This window comes from Monodelphis domestica, chromosome 4, assembly GCF_027887165.1.
Source record: "Monodelphis domestica isolate mMonDom1 chromosome 4, mMonDom1.pri, whole genome shotgun sequence".
In the NCBI taxonomy this organism is placed as follows: Eukaryota; Metazoa; Chordata; class Mammalia; order Didelphimorphia; family Didelphidae; genus Monodelphis; species Monodelphis domestica.
This window is the reverse complement of record NC_077230.1, coordinates 137650878-137667737: the sequence shown is the minus strand read 5'-3', so window position 1 is coordinate 137667737 and position 16860 is coordinate 137650878.

Below are 16860 nucleotides of genomic sequence, written 5' to 3'. Positions count from 1 at the left end.
AGAATCTCAGAATTGAAAGGAACCAAAGAGGTCACTTAATCTATTCATTTCTGACCAAAAATGACCTCCACAACAACTCCAAGTGACTGTCCAGCCCTCACTTGAAGACCTAAGGAAAGAGCTGAATTTAAAGCTACAACCTCTCCTGAAGTGGACCTCAGGAAATCAAAGAATTGGATAATTCCATGATAGATCTGAAGTTCTGTCCTGGGTTCTCTTCTCTTCTATCCTATTTCAATGGGCAGTCACATTAGCTCCCCAGAATTTTTTACTATCTTTATGCTGATTCTCAAATCTATTTATAGTGCACCATGTCTCTGTTGACCTCCAATCTTGCATCTCTAACTTCCTTTCAGACATCTCTAACTAGATGAACAATATATATCCTAAAGTCAGTCTGTCCAAAATGAAACTCATTAACTACAGAATAGGGCAACATCCTCCTCCCATAGGAGTTATCCTGGATTCCTTGCTATATTTCACCCTTCACATCCAATATGTTGCCAAGACCTGTTGATATTGCCACCTTTTTTGCCCCACCTGAATATTCCCTCCTCTCACCCATAGCACTGACACAAATGTAGTGCAGACTCTCCACATCAAGCCAAGGCCATTGCAATAGTCTTCTGCTTAGTCTGCCTTCCTCAAGTCTCTCCATGTTTCAATCCCTTCTACATTCAATCACCAAAGTGGTTTTCCTAAACTGCATGCCCAACTATATCACCCCTTTATTCAACAAACTCCAAGGGGTTCCTACTAGTGCCAGGATCAAAAATGCAATGTTCTACTTAGCATTTGAAGGCTTTCTTATGCAGTGCCATCCCACCTTTCCAGCATATTCCCTCTCACACCTGACTCCCCAGCATGTACCTGCAAAGTTCTCCTGTAAGATCTAAAGAATGAAACATAACCAACCTAATGCCTATATATTAAAAGAGAATCTTAGATATTTTCAGATTATGTGCTTAACTAAAAAAAGGAACCTGATGATCTATACTTAAAACTGGAAAGATTCCATTTCTGACTGTTTGGTGTTTCCTTTAAAACCCCCAAACGCCACAAAAATGTTCACATCTAAAAATAAAGCCAAGTTCCTATAAGTTTTTAATGAAGAATTCGACAGCTTCATGCCTGTGACCCAATTTATCCTTTACATATAAAGAATAAGAGGTTAAAGGTCTGGCAATACAGTGCATATTGACAGTGTCTTCAGGGGTACAGATGTGTCTTGTTAGAGACAGTGAAGCTAACCTTGACTTTCAGAACAACGAGCATTTGCTGAGTGGGATTAGGAAAAATCAATGGTTTGTGAGGGAGGGATGGGAAGTAAAAGGGATCTACATTGCTCTTAAAGACTAGATATCCTTCCTCTACCCCCACAGAGCTATTCAATTTTCATACTGTGTATATTCACCAACTACTCAATGATATTTTTCCCCAAACAAGATATAAAGTAGAGACACAAAAATTAACACCTAGATGATTTGTTTCCAGAGAGGAACATCTGAAACAAGCTCTCTACAACAAAGAAACAGATTATTAAAATCAATCAATCAGAACATCTCTGGGGGGCCCTAGTCCTTGCTGGTTCAAATCATTACCACATAGAAACTCAGAAAAGAACAAAAGAGGGGTCATGATCATAAAACAGTTTAATAAAAAAAGTCTGTAGTTTTCAATACAAGCTCTAGTTTGCTTCTCACCCTTTAAGTCCTATAGTGAAAACAAAAAAATAAAAAAATCAAATTGTCAAGCTCCCATGAAGTGTTGAGTCAAACTCATATTTAATTCTGAACTGTGGACCTTGTATGGCATCTCTCTGGGAGTTGTAGTGAGAAGTAAATATGAAATGATACATTTGAGTACAATACAACAAATATCTATTAAATGCCTGTTGAGAAAAGAGCTTCTTAAACCTAAGCATCTTATCCTTATATCCTTATACGTCTAGGAAAGGACTCAGATAGCCACAGAAAATTATGTAATATACAACATTATATCTGGCACAGAGACATGAATCTTCACCATTTGTGGCAGGGCTGTCTTTCCTCTTCTGGAATACAAGCACACATCACTGACTAGACCACCCCTTCTACCTCCACTCCTTCCAAAACTATGGCTTCTCCTAATTTTCATGACTGAGCTTAGTTGCCTTAGAGATAGACAGAAGGTAGAATGGAAAATAGAAAACACAAATGCTAAGTAATAACAGGGAGTCAATGTAGAGTTCAAGCAGGTACAAGAGGTATAGAATGATATAATAGAGATATCAACCTTGAATAATTTTCTCTTATTGAGTATTCACCCTAGATAGTATTGCTATATCATTTTATTGATAATAACTAGGGAGAAGGGAAGCATTGGAATTCCTGACTGCACAGGCTCAAATATAAGTCATTTTTCCTTTTGCAGGTGCTCCCCCTCAGGGAAGTACTATGAGTCATGAGAAGGCATGGTCTCTAGAGATAGGAGAATACCAGTATGGGTAGGGGTGATCTCTTTACTTTCCTTGGGCTCAGGTGTACGATCTCAGTTTCCTCAACTGTAAAATTAGTTGAATTAGACAAGATTGCCTCTGGGTTCCTTAAAACTATAAAATTATGATATCTGATACACTAAGTTATAAGAGGATATAGAAATAAAATATATCCTATACTTAATCTTTTGTAATTACTCAGAATTGTTTGGATGGTTAATAGCCACTTTGGAGTTGTTAGATAGACTGAGGTTACCAGGTTTCATCAATGTGGGAGGCAATAAGACAAAGTAAAATAAGAAATCAACAAAATACATACATTCCTTCCCTATTAGGAAGAATCCTATAACACAAGGGACTTAGTGTGGTCTGAAATGGAAGATTTTTATAGCTGAGAAAAAAGGGAATGTCCTTCTAGAAGTGGTAGCATTTGATTTATAGTTTAATCCATGAGTAAATATATAAGTGCATACAAAGAATTTCTTAGTTACAACCTTTTCCTATTTAAAACGTGAGTTATTAGTGTGAGTGTAGTCGAATCAGTTTATATAAAGCTTAGGGGCCCTGAAATTAAGGGAATCCCAAGACACCAACCCAGAAATAATAGAAACAGGATGATAATGCCTTATTTGCATGCATGGTTCTACTAATTCAACTGTAATTAAAATAAATAACAATAACAAAATCACAATAAAAAACCTATCAGATATTCCCACTGTATGGGTCACCAAGTAGTAAGTTTTATTTTGACATAGAAATTCTTGAAGTTTATTTACCAAAACTGTTCACCAGATGGTGGTTAATCTTCTGGTATGAGTTTCTCCAGACTTATCTTGTTTATTCCTCAAATGACACACATGTTATCATTAGGCTGTTTTTGAGGCATTTTTATTTCAATGAGACCTCTCAGAATTCATGTTCTACTGGTATATCCAGGTCTCAATTAGTGAAAATAAAAAATCCTTGAAAATGGTTGCATTACTTAAATCCTCAGTACATATTTCCATTGGGCTAAAACCATATTTCATATTTTACATAATTATCACATCAAATAGTGAGAATTTGAATATGTGTAACCACTTCATGAGATTCATTATTTGCTAATGATGTCCACATTCTACAATCTTTGAGACATCAATGTTACCTCTAAGACTATTATAAGGGAAGTCTGTTTTTTTTTTCTTCTCCTCCATTGTGGATCATGACATAATATATTTAGAGTTGGAAGGGACTTTAGAATTCATGTAATTCAACAGTTTCATTTTATAAATGTGGAAAGTGATGTTCAGATATGTGAAGTAACTTCTCCAAGGCCACACAGATAGTAAATGACAAAGGTAGGATATGACTCTAGGCTTTTGACTCCAAATCTAATGAATGCTTTATTTTTTTTTTGTGCTTTCTCAAATTAATTACTTATTAGTTGGTAAGATAAAGGAATAGAACTAAATGATCTACAATGCCCCTTCTTTAATTTTAGGATTCTAATTATCTCTAGTCTGCATAAGGAAAAATATGAAAGGAAATGAGAAAGTTATTCTGAACAAGAGAGACATTTTGGATATCTCACTTCTTTTTCTCTCTCCATGGATATAAATATTTCTGAAAGAGCTCTAGCACTACAAAGAAGATGGGGGAATATTATTCAGCAGATGGAGAATGAGCAGGCATACTTTCTGCATTTTTAACTTGGAATGTATGCATTCCATCTCCTTCCCTGTTAGCTAGTATTTTTCAAAAGCTTTATGAATGAAACAGCATAACAGCCTAATGTTCTGAAAGGGCTACTTTTTCCAATCTTTATTTGGATGAAGAGTATCTCATAGAGCTGCACATATCACACAGATTGTGCTTGATAAGTGCTTTTTAATTCATTACCTGATGACTAATGAGTCAATTTAGGACTGCATGTATAAAATCAAATTAATATTAACATTCATAGAATTTTTAAAAAGATGAAGACACAGTTAAATGGGAAAATGGCTCACAATTACTCCTCAGAAAGACAAATAAAGGAGTGGGCCGAGTTGGTTATAGCATTCATTTGAAGGCAGAAGAAAACATCATTCCATGGAAAATTTGGTCATCTCAGTGCTAATGATAAAAATTTGCAAGAGAATTGCCCTGAAAATAATTGAAGCTAATTCACCAACATCTGTTATAGAGCCTTAAGAGATAGAAAAAGTATATGAAGAACTTGACAAAAGCTTCTAAATTAAATGAAAGTATACTGAGATAGTTGGTAGATTTAATGCAAAATGGTCATATATAAGGACATTGAAAAATATGTTGGAAATTATGATTCAGGAGCATGAGAGGCTAACAATGTGTAGTCTGCATAAAAGTCCACTCTTCTGCAAAGTTAATATTAACATGTACCCCCTTTTTGCCCCTCCCCATAGTCCTTTGATTTTAAAACTCTAACAGTTTGACTTCAGGGCTGATAGTCAAGCTCTTTCCTGAGGAGGCTATCTTGGGTCCCACCTTCTTTTGTTTATGTGTAAAAAACTTGCAGGATGGAGATCTTTCCTTGTTTATCTGTAAATAAGAACTTTCTTGGGTGGTGAAGTAATCCATCATCTAGGAAGATTTTTTTAATTATATGTATATATATATATATATATATATATTATATAAATGGTATAAAGCCAAGGCATCTTTGATGAGGACATTAGAAGGAAATAGGTTGACTTTCCCAAGTAATATTCCATAGTAAAAAAAAAATTGTTACCATAGACAATACACTACTGAGTTTATTATTTGTTGACTTAAAGATGTATTAGGACAGAGCCAATATAGGACAGAGGCAATCATAATTAAATTAATCTACTTATTTAATGCCATCCTGATCAAATTATCAAAAAAATTATGTTATTGGTCTATAAAAAGTAGTACCAAAATTCATTTGGAAAAACAAAAGCTCAAGAATAAGAAAATTAATGAAAATGATTATAAAAGAAGTAACTAACAATGCCAGATTTTAAAATTCCTTATAAAGCAGTAATTATCAAAATTATCTGATGTAGGCTAAGAAATAGAAAGGTAAATAATTGGAACAGAACAAAAATATAAAGAACAGTAATAAAACATTTTAGTAATCTTGTGTTTGACAAAACTATAGATCCAGGGTATAGGGATTAGAAATCACTATTTGTTAAAAATTGCTGAGACAACTAGAAAATAATTTGGCAAAAACTAGGTATAGATTAAGATCTTTCACCATTTGCTAACATAAGATCAAAATGGATTCATGATCTAGACACAAAGGGAGATATAATCATATTAGAATAGGGAAAATATTACCTATTAGATATATGGATAGGAGAGGAGTTTGTGAGTAAACAAGAGATGGAAAGCATTGTGAGATATAAAATAGATATTAAATATTATATTAATATCAATTGTTAATATAGTAATGTAAATAGTAAATAATCAACTGAAAATTATTGTAAAAAAAATACTGCCAAGATTAGAAGCAAAAACAGAAAATGTACAGAAAAATTGTAGACAATCAAGAGATCGCATATAAAAAATATATCTAGAAAATTGTCAAACTTATGGAAGTAAGAGCCATCCTCCAATTTGTAAATGGGAAAATGGGAATCTTAGTGAGGATGTGTGCATTGAGCTGGCTCTCCAAAGTGAAAGCAACTGGTCATGCCTCTGACTGATGGCTTCTCTTTCTCTGGCCTGCTTTTTTATTTAATAAATAATTTTAATTAAGATACAATCTCCAGATAATTTTTATCTGAACAACACACTAAGATATTGCTGTTGGTTCTGTGAATTTGATAGAAATAATTTGAAAAGCCATTTGGAATTATGCAAATAAAATGACATGGGTCAATACCTTTTTTGAACCATTGTATTGTATTACTAGTATTACTAGGATTATACCCCTAGGAAATCATTGAGAAGCAGAAAGTCACTACATACACCAAAATATTTATAGCAACACTTTTTGTGATAAGAATTAGAAACAAAGTAGATGACCATTGATTAGGAAACAGTTGAATAAATTGTAGTACTTGAATGTAAAGAGATATTATCTGATATAAGAAATGAATGCAATCAATGTTAAAAGTATGAAAAGATCTGCATAAACTAATGCAGAATGAGATCACTTTAATAGCTATGCCAAATGGGAAGAATGGCATACCAAAACACAAAGAGTGAATGCATCAAAATAAGAATGATCAAGCATATCATTGGTGTTGAGCACTGCAAAGTTTTAATTTTTTTCAGTGGATTGATTGTGTTGATTTTTTCCTCCCTTCTTTAAAAAACTATGTTATATCATATGGCTCTCTTTAAAGAGCAGGGAAGGGATAAGGGTAAAACTATAATTATATTTTTAAAAGACTTCAATAAAACTTACTTTTTAAATGAATGATTGGTTGGTCCCAGAGTTAAAGAAATGGAACAAAATGAACTGCATTACATTTGGGAAATTGGAAAGTTCCTTTGACAATCTCAGTTTTTCTCCTTGAAATAAAGTCTGTCTTTCAAAATTCTAAAATAATTCTCATGATTTTGAACTTATATGTCATGGAACATTACATTCTACAAAGAACTGAAGTAGAGGATCATTGAAAGAGCAATGGAGAAGTATATGGTAGCTATAAGCAGTTTGTAACATCCTAAAAATAAGAAATTATTAGAGAGGATAATGTATAGGATGTCATCAAAGAAACATTTCATAAACAAATGTGTTAAAAATGTATCAAAAATGTGTTAGTCAATCAATCAAATGTCTAGAGTAGAAGGTAGAGAATGGGTAGTTGCTTCCCTCACTAGCATCTTTGCCTGCTCAGGGGAATTATAGTATGTTGAGTATACCTCCTTATGGTAAATCTCTGGAATGACAGAAAAATTGTGCAAAATGTGGGGTCATGAATGGATTGTAACCTTCATAATTGGAGGGAATACTTACATTGATGAATGACATATATGATGGAACATCCTGAAAGTTCCAGAAACAGGATTAAAATTCCAAGTGTCTTTAAGTCCAATAGTCTATCTGCCATAGCTTGCAGAATCTGTTGAACTTAATATTTAATTAATAACTAATTTAATATAATGTATAATAATAATTAATAATTAAGGTATTTATGCATATTCTTTATCAAATAACTAGTCAGATTTCCTCTTCATTAAACTATATGTAGTCTGAGAAAAGTTGATAAAAGTGCATAAAGTGGGGATGAGATCATTTGTAATTTTCCCTTCTAGTTTTCAAGGAACCATCTCTTTCAAATAGTTATTACCTTGCTTTGAGTGGGAAGCACACAGAAGTGACAACCAGTCTTGATGGCATCACAAAGTAGTACCTCTAATCACACTAAGGTTTAAGGTAAAGGGTAGTCATAAGGAGAGACAGACAGACAGACAGACAGACAGACAGACAGAGAGGGAGACAGACAGAGACAGAGACAGAGAGAGACAGAGACAAAGAGACAGACGGAGACAGAGAGACAGAGACAGAGAGAGACAGAGAGAGACAGAGGAGACAGAGAGAGAAAGAGAAGAGGGGAGTGGAGAGGTAGTAGAGGCACAGAGAAGACAATGACAAAGATACAGAAACAAGTGATTTTCAAATTTTTTACTCACTTCAATTTTAGGAATAAATCTATGTATCTAAAGCAAGAACATATCTGAGGTAGGAAGATTAGTTGCACAATCATCATGGAAAGAAACTTTGTGTACACATTCAAAAAGATTCCAAATCACAGGTGTTTAGTATTAAATGATATTAGCAGTAGGTGAATAACTAAGTACTGATGGATTCCTCAAGGGCATAAATTAACCCATTACTCCTCAAGAGATGAGTTGCATACAACATTGTCTCTTGCATACAGTATTGCCTTGGGCACTGTCAGTGATATAAAAAAAGATACAAAATTTTAAAGATTTTAAAGAAAATTGATGCTCTTAATGGCAACAAAAGAACTTTTAATTAAATTTTTAAATCATTTTTCCAATATCAAATATGTATTTTCTTTCCCTTCTACTAACATTATTATTATCCAAAACTATTTTTTTGTGGTGCTAAAGAGATAGATACTTTTTCATGATGTGATAAGTCATTCCTCAAATCATCCTATATATCTAAGACAAAAGATAACCAAATTGAAGCAAATCCCAAGTTTATCTATCTTATTAAGAAATAATATGAATAATGTTGTCTATCTTATGAAAGATCAGTGTCATAATATTTCTCAAAAATGCTGATTCTTAAGTAAAAATGTAATGTTACCTAGAATTATAATCCATCCTCAATGCCCAGTCAAGTAATTAGTAATTTGGTCATCTCAGATCCAACTTCCACTTTCTGTACAGTCCTTACTACTGCTCACACATCAGTATGATATTTCACTGATGTTCTACATTTACTCACAACCCCATTAATAGGCCATCCCTTTCTGCCACAAATCTGTCAGGGTATAACTTCCATGAGAAGACTATAGATTTCCACTCAAGAAAATAAGGATTTTATTTATTTGTTATTTTTAAATTGTATGTATTTTTATTAGTGGTAATTTTACATGTTTATTATTAGTAATTTTCTATTACTAATGAAGAGATTTCCCCCAAAAGTTTCAGTCACCTAGAACAGTAGATATTACCTTTTGGGGAGACACTTCTCGTGTTCTGGTGAAGATTATAGTCCCCTTCTCAAACTTTATCTCAGGTGAATGATCCTAGAAATAAAAGAAGTGACCCTAAAGTTCCAAGATGGTAGAGGTGCTAAATGCAGGTATTATAACTCCAGTTCAAAGCACAGGAAAGATCAAAGTGTCATAATATTTAGAGCTGGAAGAGACTTTAGATATCATCTAATTCAACCCTCTAATTTTAGAGATAAGAAAATTATGGCTTGGAAAAAAGAGCTAATGTCCCTTGCCTTCTGAAATCCTTAGCTTCTTTAAATCTCACCTGAAATGTCACTTCCTATATTAAGTTTTGTCTAATCCCTCCCAAGACAGTAGAGATGCTTCCATATTTAATTTGTATTTTTTTGTATAAACTTTGTTTTATATACACATACTTAAATTAAAACAGGTTCTAATTCTCCTGCTGTGCAACCTGGAGCTGTGTGAATTCACCCAGACTTTCTTAAATTGTAGGTATAATTCTACACTGTAAACATAGCCATCACATCTGTTTGGGAGCAGCAATAATTCTGATTCACAAGCTGCCCATCATTTACCCTAGTGATGTTGATTTAACAAATGGAAAGAAGTAACTAAGTCTCCATCACTGTCATCAGAACTCAAATTCCTTGTACTGTGGCTAATTGATTAGATTTGTCCAAGGAAGGCTGTGTTACAATGTCAGAGGCAAAGGTGGTCTTTTCTCAGTTGCTTTTTTTTGTCCTCCTTCATTAGATACTAGGGTGAACTTCGGGGATAACCTGAAGAGCAACGATACCAAGAAATTACAGTATTGTTTGGGGAGGACAAAGGGTGATCGTTATGTCTTCTGGCTCAGATGGCAAAAATAATTTAGAATAAAAAGACTGTGTTATGCCAACCCCAGTTGCAGGGGTTAGAGGTTTAAGAAAGATGATAGGGAAAGGCGCCTTCACTGTAATGGAAGACTATTAGCAGAAACAGAAATGCCTTCAGGTTTCTCTTCAAAATGGAAATAGAGAGACATAATATACTGCCATTGTCAAAGTAATAGAACTTTATCCATTTTCCCTTTGCATTTTAAGTGCTGCTGTCAAATATCACCAAAATGAGCTTGTTAGCTTTTAATTTGCTTTAGAGGCCATCTGCTAACTTGACCACTTTAGAAGTATGGGTATATCACAAGCATAGTTTTCCAATTAGCTAGGATACTGGATGGCATTCAATTCCCCCACCCCTAAAAAATCCATTTTATAACTGCCACAAACAATTGCTAGGGGCAAGGAGAATCTGTATGAGTTGAGAATTTTATAGAGTTTGTAAACCCTAGAAATGTTAGAACTCCCTCTAATTGGACAGCCCATACAGAGAATCGCCAGTCCACTTACTCTTAGAAGATGCCTTTTACTAATGAAATAGAGGCAACATTCTCCCCCAAAATACAAAAAGTAAATATTTCTAATAGGTTTGCTTGAGAACCTGTAATCAACTTGAAAATGCTTAGTGGAAAAAATCAATCATTCTAAATTATTTCAGAATCTATGAATAGTACCTTGCTAATAGGTGAGCACATGAAGACTAAATGATGTAAGACAGATATATTTAGGCAGGAATTATTTTCTATACATAAGAATCACTCGGTGGAGACAGTTATGTAAGCACAGTGGATAAAGCACCAGGCCTAGAGTCAGGAGGACCTGGGTTCACATATGATCCCAGATACTTCCTAGCTATGTGACCTGGGGCAAGTCACTAAATCCTGATTGCCTAGCCAGTGCCACCCTTCTGTCTTAGAATTGACACTAAGACAGAAGGTAAGGGTTTTAAAAAGTTCCTCATTTTAATGACAGTATCCATTTATGTAAGATTGTTTATTAAGAGAGAGTAATATATAGTGGAGAGGTGGCCAGTCTCTCCCATTTCTGGAACATCTGGTTTCAAGTTCTGCCTCTGACACAGAGACCCAGAGAACTTTGAGGAGTCATTTAGCCTCTTAGTGTCTGTTGATAACTACTAACTTTAGAGAAGTTAATGATTTTCATGGATGAAGATAAGTTCCAAGAAAATCACAGATTTCTCAATGGTGTTTATAAAGGTTTTAATGTTTCTAACATTTTTACACTTTCCCCCATCATTTCTATTATTAGTACCCCATGCACAATGACCCTGGTCAAATTTAATTATTCTCAAAATGAAAATGCTTATGGTTTACAAAATTCTTTCCATACAACTCTACAGGGAAGTAGTTCAACTTTTTCACTTATTTGAAGACGATAAAACTGAATTTCATAGCAATAAAATTGATTTGCTCAGGTTTACACAGCTAAGAAGTATTGTCTAGTTCTGATTCCAGTGCCAATGTTCTCCATCATATTCCTTAAGAACTGTAAACAAACCTTTTCATGTTGGTTTATTATTTGTACATTTTTGCAGTGATTTAAAGCTGTGGAATCAAACGCAAACACTGTACTATACATACAGATCATTGCAGGCTATAAGCTGCTTTAGAAAACCACAATTAGCATTATCTATATTTTATTATATTTTTACTAAATCTTCCCCACATTTCAAGATCCAGGCAAAATTCCAGTTCATTCAGGAAAGGGCATGTTAGTTTTTAGGTAAAGGGAAGGGTTAGGATTCCTGTTTCTCCCAATCATAATTTATCTATTTCCTCTCAACTCCTTCCTTTAGTTCTTAATGTCAATACAATTTGTATTATACTTGTCTCATACATTTGTATAACTATGATTTATATGGAATCACATGGACAGATACATTCTTTCCCCAACTAAATGAATGGCAATTCACATTTTCTATAGGACTTCCAGGCTTACAAAGCACTTTCTCCACAATCACCCTTAAAATAAATAATATGAATACAGAAGTATTGTTCTCATTTGGCAAGTGAAAAATCTGAGTCTCAAAAATATTATAGGGATTTTAGCTATAGAGCCAGAAGGAACCTCAGGCTCTTTAATCTACTTCCCCCTTATTTTACATATGAGGCCCAAGAAAATCTTTTCAATATTTACTTCTTTGTTACATTAACGTTCCCAGATATTTCCTTTCCTCCCTCCACTCCACACCCAAGAGAAGTCATCATCTGACAAAAAAGATATGTATACATATATATATAAAAACAATATCTTCATTATTTTTATTTATTGATTCTATCTCTAGAGGTGGACCTACACAAGTTATTCTTCAAACAATATTTCTGTTGCTGTGTAGAATGAAGATTAAGTGACTTCGCTAAGATCACACACACATTGAAGATCAGAAATGGGAGATGAACCCAAGTCCTCTGGTTCCCCACAATACTCCTATAGCAGCAGTATGCTAGTAACTTGGGATCATAGAATCACATAGCTAGAAATGTATGAAACTATAGAAATTATTTGGTTAAACTGTATCATTTGAGAGATGCGGAATCTAAAACCTACAGATGATAAATTACTTGCCATGGTCATAAAACTTGTAAAAATCTGAACCAAGGCAGAAATCCAGCATTCCTGATTTTAAGTTCAATGCTCTTTGTTTTGTGTTTTTAATGGGCTGAAAATTTGATACACACATATACACACACACATCATATCCAATGTGTCAGTAAAAACTTGAGCTTTGATAACTTCTAAAGAATAAATGTTACAAACTATAAGAATATCACTTTTAAATTAAATTCTTGAAGTTTCTTCCACATTTACTAAGTCTGGGTATTTTGAATACACTTTTACTTTAATTTTAACAAAACTGGGCACTTTATCATTATAACTTCTGAGAAAAAAATGTGGCTGGGTAACCCTTTCTTGGATGGGTCAATGAAGCAGATCTTTTGGATGGCTATCTCATTAACCTAATCTATCACCATTAGACTTTTTTGGTAGATTTCCATTAAAAACTGTCATGAATACATTAAAATCTTGTTTGGATGGTAATAAAGCTAGGATTACAAGTGCTACCTTTTAGTCACTGAGCATGACCTGATAAAAATTTGCTCAAAGTTAGGAAAGAACTATATCATCTAGATACAACATTAGAAAGAATTCTAAACAAATTACATAAAGAATATTATTAAAGCACAAGACAGTTATTATGATGTATATGTATCAATATTTTTAGAAGGAATTAAACTCTTAAAGACAATTTCTTTTCTTTTAACACATTATTTTAGTTTGGAAATGACCAAATAAAATAATGTTTAAAATTTAAAAAGCATTATTTTATTTGATCATTTCCAAACATTGGAGACAAAGATCATTTCCTTTTCCTCCCCCCCCTCCCACCACCTCTCCCTTAGCCGACATGCGATTCCACTGCATATCATATGTGTTCTTGATTCGAACCCATTTCCACATTGTTAGTATTTGCATTAGAGTGTTCATTTAGTCTCTCCTCAGAAAAGTCCCCTCAACCACTGTAGTCAAGCATTTGCTTTTCCTTGGTGTTTTTACTCCCACAGTTTGTCCTCTGCTTGTGGATAGTGTTTTTTCTCCTAGACCCCTGCAGATTGTTCAAGGACAATCAAAACAATTTGGTACTTGCAAAGAGACAGAAAGGAGGATCAGTGGAATAGACTGGGGGAAAGCGACCTCAGCAAGACAGTATATGACAAGCCCAAAGATCCCAGCTTTTGGGACAAAAATCCACTATTTGATAAAAACTGCTGAGAAAATTGGAAGACAGTGTGGGAGAGATTAGGTTTGGATCAACACCTCACACCTTACACCAGGATAAATTCAAAATGAGTGAATGACTTGAGCATAAAGAAGGAAACTATAAGTAAATTAGGTGAACACAGAATAATATACATGTCAGACCTTTGGGAAGGAAAAGACTTTAAAACCAAGTAAGACTTAGAAAGAGTCACAAAATGTAAAATGAATAATTTTGACTACATCAAATTAAAACGTTTTTGTACAAACAAAACCAATGTAACTAAAATCAGAAGGGAAACAACAAATTGGGAAAAAATCTTCATAGAAACCTCTGACAAAGGTTTAATTACTCATATTTATAATGAGCTAAATCAATTGTACAAAAAATCAAGCCATTCTCCAATTGACAAATAGGCAAGAGACATGAATAGGCAGTTTTCAGATAAAGAAATCAAAACTATTAATAAGCACATGAAGAAGTGTTCTACATCTCTTATAATCAGAGAGATGCAAATCAAAACAACTCTGAGGTATCACCTCACACCTAGCAGATTGGCTAACATAACAGCAAAGGAAAGTAATGAATGCTGGAGGGGATGTGGCAAAGTTGGGACATTAATTCATTGCTGGTGGGGTTGTGAGTTGATCCAACCATTGTGGAGGGCAATTTGGAACTATGCCCAAAGGGCAATAAAAGACTGTCTGCCCTTTGATCCAGCCATAGCACTACTGGGCTTGTACCCCAAAGAGATAATAAGGAAAAAGACTTGTACAAGAATATTCATAGCTGCACTCTTTGTGGTGGCCAAAAATTGGAAAATGAGGGGATGCTCTTCAATTGGGGAATGGCTGAACAAACTGTGGTATATGTTGGTGATGGAATACTATTGTGCTCAAAGGAATAATAAAGTGGAGGAATTCCATGGAGACTGGAACAACCTCCAGGAAGTGATGCAGAGCGAAAGGAGCAGAACCAGGTAAACATTGTACACAGAGACTGATACACTGAGGTACAATCGAACGTAATGGAATTCTCCATTAGTGTTAAAGACAATTTCTGTAAGTTTGTGCTTCTTATTTTTCTGGAGCTTAAAACTGAATGAAGACATAGAAGACAGTATATATCTTAGCTTTTTAAAAAAATTTTTGTTATTATTAAATTGTCCAAACATCAACCAACATGCACCTTGAGGAAATAAAGAAGATTATATGAAGATACTATGAATCTTTATTAAAAACTATTTTTATTGTATATTTTCCATTTTTATGTTCAATACTACTGCCTTATGCAGTTTTCACCTTATGAATTTCCTTCTGCTCTTTTTAACACATTTTAAAAATATTTAATTAATACTTATCCTCTAATGCTCCTGCTACTTTTTCTTTCTTTCATTTTCTTTCTTTCTTTTTTCTTTCTCTTTTTTCCTTATTTTTCTCTTTCTTTCTTCTACCACCACTGTTACCACCACCACCACCATCATCATCACAATAATCATCTCCTTTCCCACTTCCCCAACTAAAAAATTTATTTTTTCCATTTTCAGATGTGTCTGGGCAAAGTGACTACCTCAATGTGTTCATATGAAAAACAAGGTGTATTTTGCAAAACAAATTATTTAACCAATATAGAAATATTTTCCATATGCATATATAAAACTTTTTAAAAGTAGTAACCTTAGGAGTCTTTTTTAAACACTTTTAACCCCCCTTAAGAATTAACTCCCCCATAATCTTTTTCTCAAAGCTCTCCTGTGTAATAAATGAGTATAGTCAATTCTTTTGTTATTGTTGGTTTTAAGAACTTGTAATAGACTACAATCTAATCCTACTTCTGTCTTCTTTTGAAGTCTATTCCCTTGGAAACGCAGAAGAAAAACAACTGCTTGACCACATGATTTGATGGGGATATGATTGGGGAGGTAGACTCTAAATGATCACCCTAGTGCAAATATCAATAATAGGAAAATATGTCTTGATCAATGACACATGTAAAACCCAGTGGAATTGCACATCGGCTATGGGGGGATGTTGGAGGGGGGAGAAAGAAAGAATATGAATTCTAAATTGCTCTTTATTATTTATTCTAAACTAATTAATTAAATATTCTAATATTAATTCTAAAAAATTATGAATTGATTAATTAAATAAAATTTTCCAAACTGAAGTCCATTCCCTCATTCAAAATATAATTCAGGTAGCACTTTTTCTGCAAAGCCTTCCCTGACATCCTCAGGTGAAAGTGATTTCTTCCTGTTAATTAATTATTTATCAACCCATGAATTAACCATAATACATTAACTGCCTACTATTTCCCAAGCACTATATTACATTTTGCTGAAGCAAGGGAAATGATGAAAAGGCTTCATGGAGTTTTCTCAGAGTATGTTGTCTGTGTATTTCATTTGCAATTATGCAGTTATCTAACACTTTCATTAATTATAAACACGTAAATATTTTCCTTAGTTTTAGATGATGTCCTTTGAGATAATTTGTATTTATATATATACATATGCAACATATATACATATATATGCATGTATCTGTGCATTACTTTGCACAACATAGTACTTCATGAGTAGTAGATGTCAATTTTAGTTTTACTTAACCCTGCTTAGTCTTTAGAATTCTAGCAGCCAGGAATGTATAAACCCCCACTTAAGGATTAAGTGTCAGGGAGGAAGACCTATGACTGGCATGTGTTAACAAGTGACAAATCAGAAACAACTGACTGACCCCCAAAGGGGAGTTGACCCTGGAAATTGAGCCTGGAGGAGCTCCTCAGACTGCTTCCTTTTAGATGATCACATGGTGAGTGATAAGACTGACTCCACTTTCCCTTGGCTTTCTGGGGAGGCCCCCTTGGCCAAGGCCTCTGAACTCCTGCCTGGCTCAGCCCACACTGGCGCAATTTAAATTCTCTTTCCTCTCTCTCATTCTTAATTTCTTCCTTCTATTGTAAATAAAACACCATAAAATTCCATTCTGATTTGAGCACTTTATTGGGATTTAGAAATTAAATCTTTGGTGACCAACTAAATTTATATTCAGTCGCAACCTTAAATTTACCCTTAACAATCTTGGGAAAATCTGTCTT